The sequence below is a fragment of the Suricata suricatta genome, chromosome 5 (assembly GCF_006229205.1).
Source record: "Suricata suricatta isolate VVHF042 chromosome 5, meerkat_22Aug2017_6uvM2_HiC, whole genome shotgun sequence".
NCBI classification, from domain to species: domain Eukaryota; kingdom Metazoa; phylum Chordata; class Mammalia; order Carnivora; family Herpestidae; genus Suricata; species Suricata suricatta.
The window spans coordinates 131,808,669-131,819,106 of record NC_043704.1 but is presented as its reverse complement, the minus strand read 5'-3'; the positions used below and the strand labels follow the sequence as shown (position 1 = coordinate 131,819,106).

The 10,438-nt window shown below is 35.2% G+C and overlaps 1 pseudogene; it reads left to right on the top strand.

Annotated features, from left to right (window-relative positions):
- The first annotated feature begins 662 nt into the window (after positions 1–662).
- Positions 663–1,186, top strand: LOC115291050 (annotated as a pseudogene).
- The last annotated feature ends 9,252 nt before the right edge of the window (positions 1,187–10,438 follow it).

Genomic DNA, 10,438 nt, shown 5'->3' with positions numbered 1-10,438 from the left:
AATGTGAGGCACATATGCCGAAACAGGATGATCATGACAGTGCTTTTACTGAGAAGAATGTTAAATGAGTTAGGGTGGCTAAAGATTTGCAGTACAAGATCTAGTTTTCCCACCCCATATGAACATTGATAAGTTCGGCACATATAAATGGTTTTCCAAAAGATAGACATAAGCTTTCTTGGAGCGACTCTCTGAAAATGACTTGTTTCAATAATACTATGGTAAAATATTTTTAAATTTATTTTTGCCAAGGGTTGTCAATATTTTAAAGAAAAGAAAAGGTGTCTAACATTTGGTTTCCTTACAAGCAATGGATGAAATTTAGGGGAAGGTAAGGTAAGAATCTCCTCCAAGAATCTCAGCTAAACAACATGTATACCTGTAGAAGACCAGTCCTTTCCCCTTGCACTTTTCCTCCTGAATAATAGTTTATTTTTTAAATTCTTCATTCATAAGCTGAAATTCTCACTTTAACGATTCACACTGGTTATAGTTCATGCAATATATGACTATAACTTAAGGTGAATGGTTTTTGCTTAAAAGTGTCTCTTGATGACAGCGGCTAAAGAAATAGTTTGGAGTTTTCTTAATTGCCTTTGAAGATGGTCAGTGAATATAATATATACCCAAAAACCCACTTTAAAAGTTGTGTTTTGGGAAACATGGCGGACAACGTGGACCAGGAGGCAACAAACCACCAGCACTGTAGAAGAGCCCCTGGATCTCATCAGGCTCAGCGTGGATGAGTAAATTTACATGAAAACGAGAAGCAACAGGGGCACCTGGATGGCTCAGTTAACTCAGGTCATGATCTCACAGTTTGTGAATTTGAGCCCTCCTGTCAGGCTCTGTGCTGACACCTCAGAGCCTGGAGCCTGCTTTGGATTCCGTGTCTCAATCTCTCTTTGTCCCTTCCCTGCTCGCGCTCTGTCTCTCTGTCTCTCAAAAATAAATAAACATTTAAAAAAGTAGTTTAAAAAGGAACAACAGAGAGCTTTGAGGTGATTACATACTTATGATCAGCATTTAAGTATGCTGAGATGTGGAAGAAACTGTGATCACTATAGAAATTGATGAGGAAACATACAAAAGGATATATGAATCAATAAAACAGAATACTCCGATGATCTTTGTCCTGGGAGATGGTGTGGTACTAGTTGTAGCCCCTCTATTGAGAGTTGGCTGAAACAAAGAATTTATTATGTATGGAATATAAGAGACTTTGCATGCTTGCCTCTTTAAATGAAGAAGACATTCAAAAGAGAAACTTATGTAAATTTTATTATTAAGAAATGACCAAGGATTCTTCCACTCCTGAAATGAGTTGATTTGCAGATAACTCAGAAATTCTTCAGTTAAAGACCATTTTTATGTATTTTTTAAGACTTTCAATAAATGTGACCATTAGGATGCAACACTTTTTTTTTAGTTGATTTGTTTTGTTGTTTTCTTGGACAATTTCTGATTTTTTTTAGTGAATGTTTCCTTTCTTTCTTTTTTTAAATGTTTATTTATTTTTGAGAGAGAGAGAGAGGCAGAGAGACAGGAAGACAGAGGATGTAAAGCAGGCTCTGTGCTGATGCAGAGAATTGACATGGGGCTCAAACTTATAAACTGTGAGATCATGCCCTGAGCCAAAGTCAGATGCATAACCAACTGAGCAACCCGGTGCCCCTGATTTTTTTCTTTAAATTAAATTCTATGTTTCTTTTTTAATTTTTAATAGAAAAAAACAGTTGTGTTTTGTAGATGGAATCCATAAATCAATTTGATATACTTTTAAGTTATATACTTTGGAGATATTTATCTGTTACAGCAATGATTCTCAAAAACATTTTTCCAGCTTTATTGAAATATAATTGGTACATAACATTATATGAGTTTAATGTATGTGTAAAAATATGATTCATGTATATACATTTGACCATTGAACAGTACACATTTGAACTGTGTTTGAACTATGTGAGTCCCTTTATGTGGATTTTTCTTACAATATGCTACAGTACTGTAAATTTATTTCTCTTCCTTAGATTTTCTTAATAACATTTTTTTCTCTAGCTTACTTTATTATAGGAATGCCATATATAACATACAAAATATAAACTATGTGTTAATAAACTGTTCATGTTATTGGTAAGGCTTCTGGTCAGCAGGAGGTTATTAGTATGGTAGTTTTGGGGGAATCAAAAGTTTTACGCAGATTTTCAGCTGAGGAGGAGGTCAGTGCCCCAGTCCCTGTGTTGTTTGAGCTTCAGGTGTATTATGAAATAATTACCACAATAAGGTTAGTTAATACCCCATCACCTCACATAGCTATCATTTGTTTTTGTGTCATGAGAACATTTAAGATTTACTCTTAACGACTTTCAAGTATATAATACAGTTAACCATAACTATTCATTGTTAACTACAGTCATCATGCTGTACATTAGATCTCCAGAACTTATTTACCTTCTAACTGGAAGTTTGTACCCTTTGATTAACACCTCCCCTTTCTTCCCATCCCCCAGCCCCTGGCAACCACCATTCTGGTCTCTGTTTCTAGGAATTCATTGTTTCTGATTCCACATGTAAAAGAACATGTAGTATTTGTTTGTCTTATTTCACTTAGCATGATACCCCAAGGTCTACCCATGCGTTTTTTCATCCATTTATCGATCAATGGACACTCACCTTGTTCCTATGTCTTAGATACTGTGAATAATGGTACACTGGATATGGGAGTACAGATATCTTTCTGAAATACTGATTTCATTTCCTTTAGATAAATAGCCAGAAGTGAAATTGCTGGATCATGTGGTTGTTCTATTTTTAATTTTTCAGGAACCACCATCCTATTTTCTATAGGGACTGTAGGAATTTACATTTCCACCAGCAGTGTACAAGGGTTCTCTTTACCAAAAACATTTTAAAAATCTACTCTTTATTAGTTTAAAAAATCCATAAAGCCCCTTACACCATACACAAAAATTAATTCAAAATGGTTCAAAGGCCTAAATCGAAGAGCCAAAAGTATAAAATGCTTAGAAGAAATCATAGGGTCATATCTTCATGTTTAGATTTGAGGACAGTTTCTTGTATATGACACTAAAAGCACAGGCAACAACAACAAAAAGGAGATAAACAAGACTTCGTTAACATTTAACAATTTTTGATAATATTTTGTTTTTAAACTAATTACATATATATACGTTAGTCGTGTATTATTAAACACCTTACAGTTTACCAAAGTTGATGTTTTTCCACACTTACATTACATTAAAAATATTGTATTCAAGTTACTCACCTGTGCCTTTGACATCGTCATCTTCACTATTATTCAAATCACTTTGGAGTTACTGAGTATGGTTCTCCAGAGCACATTATTGTTTTATTTTATAAATATGATTCTGGCTCTGAAATGTTTATTCTAAGCCAACAATAGCCATTCACAGAACACTATCAGTTGGCTTTTTCACTCATGTTATAGTTGCGTAGTCTTAATCTCTAAACATTACCATTTGATGTATGATTCTTTAGAAAAGTATATTAAATATTGAATAAATAAAAAATATAACATTAAAAAAATAAAAATTTTCTGCATCAAAGAACACTCTCAAGAGTATGAAAAGACAAACTACAGAATGAAAGAAAATATTTGGAAATAGCATATCGGTAGAGGTTTAATATCCAGAATATATATAGAACTCCTACAGCTCACCAACAAAAAGACAACCCAATTTAAAAATGGGCAAAGGACTTGAATAAACATTTCTCCAAAGATGATATACAAATGGCCAATCATAACATTAAAAAATGTCCATCATCATTCATCAGAGAAATGTAAATCAAGACCACAATCAGATACCATTTCAAATTTAATAAAATGGCTATAAATAAATAAATAAATAAATAAACAAACGAACAACTGAAAATAGGTGTTGGCAAGGATGTAGAGAAAGTGGACCCTTGTATCTTGGTGGTGGGAATGTAAAATGATACAGTCAAATTGTTCCTCAAAAAGCTAAACATAGAATTACCACATGAACTACTGACTTCATTCCTACGTGTATGCCCCAAAAGAACTGAAAACAGGGATTCAAGTAGATACTTGTATGCCAATGTTCACTGCAGCACTATTCTCAATAGCCAAAAGATGGAGACAACTCAGTGTCCACTGACAAATGAATGGTTAAGCAAAATGCAGTATCCAAACAATGGAATATTATTCAACCATAAGAATGAATGAAACTCGGATACAAGCTACCACATGGATGAAACTTGAAAACATTATGTTAAGGGAGAAAAAAACAAAAAAAATTATGCTAATGGGGAGAGAAAAAGAAACATTATGCTGAGGAAAATAATCCAGACACAAAAGGGAAAATATTGTGTAATTTCACTTACATGAACTATTGAAAATAGGCAAGTTTATAGAGATGGAAAGTAGATTAGGGGTTACCAGGAGCTGCAGAGAGGAGGCACTGTGTAGTTATTCTTTAATGGGTACAAAATTTCAGTCTGGGGCAATGAAATAATTTGGGGAATAGACAGTGGTAATGGTTGTACGACACAGTGAATGTAATTCATGCACTTAATTAATGTAAAAATGCTTAAAATGGCATTATGTCATGTATACTTTACCACAATAAAACTATTTTTAAAAAACCCATTAAACCAACTATTTTACTTACTAACTTCTCCCAGTTTCTACTGTCAGATAAATGTCACTGAGATTAATAAGAAATGTGAAGTTACTTTTGATGAGAATAAGGAATGCATTACTAATTTATGCCAGACACCAAATACAGATGTTGTCAAAGTATAAATATTACCAACACATGGCATTAGTTCATAGGACACTCAGGAGACCACCCTAATATGGGAACAAGGCTTCACAGACCACTGATCTAGAAGGAAATGTATTATGGAATATATATACTCTGATTCCAGAAAGACAGATTTCCTTTTACCTACTGATTTAATTTTCTCTTTCAGTCAATTCTATTATATGTGGATTTATTATAGCTGAAGTTAGTTTTTAAAAAGAAAATAAACACAGAAGGTAATGTGGGTTTTGAGTAAGAAAATCAATTTAATTTGCCATTATTCAGAATTGTTGTTTTAAAGGAAAAAAACATAAATTCTGACTGTCTCTATATTGTCAACCAGGTCATCATAACACAGATTATTTAGACATTGCCAATAGATTCCAGTAAAATTTTGAAGCAGGGGAATACAGGTAATGTTGTTTTTTTTTAATCACAGGTCTTTCTTTATGCTGAATATGTATTTGAGCATGCAAAAAAACAATGTATTTTCAAGCCCATTAGAAATTCAGATGCACAATTTCCTTTCATCTGATCATGTAGAAATGGATTAATACAGATAATATGAACAGAGAAAAATAAAAAAGATGTCATGTTGGATATTCAATAATCCATTACTCTAAGATAAAAGTTTTCTAATAGCCATTAAAAAGGAAATCAAAGAATATATAAATTTTAATTTAGCATAGCATTGCATCACATCATAGCTGATGGGAGGCTTCCAAAGCATCTAGCAACAGATGGATTACTGGTCATTGACTAAGAATTTAAAAATGCCAAAGGTAAAGAAAATTGGGCTGCTCCAAAAAGATTTTAAATAAAAAGAAGTTAAATTCCCCATAGTAAAAACCTTATGGAGAGCTATTATAGATTTAGGCACTACTGAATAAAACTGTAGTTAAGAAAGCCAATTATTTTTATAGAGAAAATAAATTTTCCTATGATAATTCAGATAAAACTGGAAAATGGATAACTGCCCTAATAAAAAAGAGAAAGAAAGCTCAACATAACAGCAATTTATACAAAACAAGGAGTGACAATGAGGAAAGAGACAAGGGATATTTGTAAGGCATATATGAGTATGTAAATCTGAGAACATGGTAAGTGTGGTAGATATAGAGAGTGGGGAGGGGGTTAAAATTTGCAATTTCTTCTTAAATAAGTTTTTTTTTTCTTAATATGAAAGACTGTACCTACCTTAAAAGTGTGCATATGGGATCATCCAAATTTGGGGGAAGTCTAAAATAGGACCCATGTGTCCATGTTTCTGTAGACATATTTCAGTGTGGAAGACTCAATCCCACATTTAAGTCACTGTGTTTTACTGAATTGCTCCTAAATAATTAGCCAGTCCTGTGATAAAACATTTACTTACGTTAGTCAGGACTCTTGATTATAAATGACAAAGACTAACGTAGGTTGGTTTAAGCTGATAAGCAGGCTACATTGGTTACCACAGTGGAGCAAAAATATAGCTGCTGAGCCTAAGGCTTGGTGATCTGGATTTACCACTGCCTGGATTTTCTTTCCATTTCTTCTTATCTCCAGTCTTTGCCTCTAATGTCTGCATCCATCTCCATTTGGGGAGAATAAAGCTTAGTCAAGTCAAGCTAGGATTAACTAATTAGAAGCATGAGAAAGAACAAGAGGAAAAGAATGTCTTTATGGCAAGACAGTCCCAATTTCTTTTTTTTTTTTAGTGTTTTATTTATTTTTAAGAGAGAATGTGTGAGCACAGGAGGGGCAGAGAGAGAAGGGGACAGAGGATCTGAAGCAGGCTCTGCACTGAGAGCAGTGAGCCCAACATGGGGCTTGAACTCACAAATTGTGAGATCATGACCTGAGCCAAAGTCAGATGTTCAACCAACTAAGCCACCCCAGGCACCCCAAAGTTTCCCCAGTTTCAAACTCTGAGATTCCCCAGTACCAACCATGTTTTTGAAACTCTTCCCTCTGGTTCTGTAAGCTATTGCAATATCATCCAGATAAAGCCCCACGTTTGGCACAAGCTAGTTTGAGATGGATTTCTGTCACTTGTAACCAACATGTCCACATTTACATAATATACCTCTCTAAACAGTGCTGGAGAACTGAATTCCTGAAAGGGGAAATGCATGGGCAAGTAAATGTCAACCCAATAGTTTATGATTTGTTACGAAAGGAAGGAAGACTATTGTTAAGTGGGGCTTCAGGTGAGGGGCTGGTGCAAGTAATATGTGAGGCATGAAAGGGAAGCAGAAAGTGAAGCAGACCAAAGTTATAAAGAAAGGAAATGGAGTTGATGATTTGGATATGTTATACTGGTCAGCAGAATTGTTAATTGCCATGCTTGACAAGCATCTACTGAGCACTCTATGGGCCAGGCACTGTGCTAGGTGCTAGAGAGACCAAAAAGATGTATGACACACATTTGTGCCCCCAAGGGGTCCATGTTGTGATAAGGGACACAGAATTTCTCACATTACAGTTCAACAGTTTTAGTGATGTGGTCCAAAAAGAAGACAAAGTAAATATTTATTGAGTCTCAATTTTGAAAGAGATTTGTCCCAGATGGGAGGGTGAGGCAGAGTTCATGCAGAGTGACATTAACATGGATATTGACAGATGGGCATCCTTAGCACAAATAAAGTGGGAGGGTGGGGAAGAGAAAGGATGGAAAAACAAACGCTCCAAATAGAAGAAAAAAGGCCACAGCACAAGAGTGTGTGGACATCATTTTGTTAGAATGGTGGGGGGTTGCTAGAAGATACCACTTCTTAAATATCAGGCTCAGGGGTTTAGAATGAAATCTACTGAATGAAGCATGAGTGCAGGTGTAGAAACAAAATGGAGCCGGATTAATAAGACAATGGCAGGAGAATGAACGGACACTAGAAGGGAAGGAATTCAGGACAATTCCTCAGAAGTCTATTAAAATGGTTCAGATGAGAGGTAATGTGTAAGTCATTTGATAAGTCATTGAGGAAAAAGGGAAATTGTAGTTTTAGAAAATATAGAGGAGGTAGGACAGACATTGGCAACTGATTGGACAAAAGGAAAGATGATGCCAGGGTTGCATGGTCTCTAACTGAGCTGGGCATGGAAAGAAAGAAGAGCAGGTGTGTAGAGGAAAAGGCTGGTTCAGGCCATCTCAAGTTTCAGGTGTTTTGTGAACATCCTGGGATAGAGGATCAGGAAGCTGCTAAGTGTGAGACATTGGAGTTCTGATGAGAAGTTGGGAACACAAGTTTAGATTTGGAACTACTCTTCAGAGAGGGAGTAGTAGAGGTCAAGAAAGTGTAGGAATAAGGAAAGAAAGAATGGAGCAAGAGACCTAAACAGCATTAACACATAGAAACTACTCCTTCCTTTATTCTCTGATCTCTCCTCTGGTCAAATGAAGGCTGTTGTGGAGGCAAAATGAAATAAGAAACACAAAAAACTTTGAACACTGCCTGGAACAAGGCAAGTGGTCAGTGAACATTGTCCTGGAGGATCAAAGAGCGTTTTGTTCCAATGAATGAGATTATTAAATAAATATTATATGTTTTCATGACAGGATATTAAGCCATTGCTTAAAATCATGTTTCTGAAGAACAATGAGATGACTTAGGGAAATGCCTTTAATTTAATATTAAGAGGAAAATCAGAATATAAAATAGAAATTTTATGGAGCACATGGGTGGCTCAGTTGGTTAAATGTCCCACTAGATTTTGGCTCAGGTCATGATCTCATGGTTTGCAATTCAAGTCCCTCTCAGAGCTCTACACTGACAGTGTGGAACCTGCTTGGGATTCTCTCTCTGTCTCCCTATCTCTGCCCCTCCCCTGCTCTCTTTCTCTCAAAAAAATATAAATAAACATTTAAAAATAAATAAATAAGAATTTTACTAAGTAAAATATGCAGACACACAAACAACACTTGCAGTAAAAAATGTTCATGGTAGTTATTTCTAGATAATGGGAAAAATAGGGATTTGTTTCTTCTTTAATAATTTAATTTAAATACTTAAATAAGTGTAAGTATTTCACTATATTGTCTGTATTTTTATGATAAGTAACATTTTATAATCAGAAAACAATTTTTAAACAAAGAAAGTTTGATCAGTAGCATCAAATCATGTAGAAAGTTGAAGGAGGGAGGCCATTGGTCTTGGTATCTAGAGGGTCACTGATGACAGTTTTAGTACAATAACAATGGTCAAAGCTACTTTAAGAATAATTATAAAATATTCCATCTATATAAAAATATTTAAAGAAACAGAACATTATCAAAGTGGTTCAAAATTGTTGAAGCTTTCTGTCTCCTTTTTTCTTTTTTTAAAGCTTTTATTTATTTTGAGAGAGAGAGCAAGCAAGCATAGGTGCATGGGAGGGACAGAGAGAGAGAGAGAGAGAGAGGGAGGGAATCCCAAGGAGGTTCTGTCCTGTCAGAGCAGAGCCCAATGCAGGGCTCAAACAGAAGAACCAGGATATCATGACCTGAAACCAAAACCAAGAGTTGGAGGCTCAACCAACTGAACCACCCAGGCGCCCCATCTGTGTCCTCCTTGCTAATAACATTTTCTTTCTTTTCCTTTCCTTCCCATAAGAGGTAGAGATTATTCAGAATGCTGTGCTTCAAACCACATTGTGGATGGTTAGGTGAGCAGCTGGTGAGAGAATGGCGGCAGGGCCCCTGGAAGGCTCCTGACTCGGTGGTGAAGTGGAGGAGAACAATAGGAAAATAGCTTGAGGGGAGTGTGGAGCGAAAGGAAGGTTTTTAATTTAGACAAGAGAATAAGTGAGCATGTTTCTGGCAGAAAGATATAAAGAAGCCAGATAAAGATTAAGACTTCAAGAGAGATAGGAAACTGTAACTAAACAATATACTCTCAAAAAGGTAGGAATGATTGAAATAGGCACTTTGGGGTAAAATTCAGCTACATACATTCTAATCATTAACACAATTCCATATACTCAATTTAATAGGTTGATTTTCTTTGTCCTTCATATATTCCTTCAGGGTGAAATATGTTACATTAGCATAAACCTTTTTTAAGCAGGAAAATCCCTTAGAAATTTCATAAAAGCAAAGAAATGGTTAAAACTCAACAAAACACTAGCTGAACACACAGAAAGAGGAATGTTGCTGCAATTCCTTGAAGAATTGAACCCTGTAAAAGAGACGATTTCTTCATTTTTATTTCAAATAGTGTCACATGCATAAATCAATTTGTGGTCCCATTTTTACATTATTATTGAAAATGAATAAAAAGAGCTACTTGGCTGTTCAAGATGTTACTCTATTTTTCTCAACAAGATTATGCAATAATACCCAAATTTTAACCAACAGAATGAGTTTGGGTTATGGAACAAATTATTCATAGAGCTAGGACTCGCCTCATAAAAGGTAGACTCTCGCGAGGCAATATGAGCAAGGTCTGAGTATTATTAGTTGCGCCCCAAATACCTCATTCTCGGTTCTGATGATGGTGAAATACATTGAATTAGCTTTTGGTAATATTAAAGTGGCTATGTGCTTTTTTGAAGGCTTTAAAGGATCTAGTCTCAAGAATCCATTTAAAATATTCAGTTGGTATGCCTACTTCTACACTTTGAAAACATTTCTTAAAATTAATCAGCATTAACCTGCATTCTTTATTTAAAGG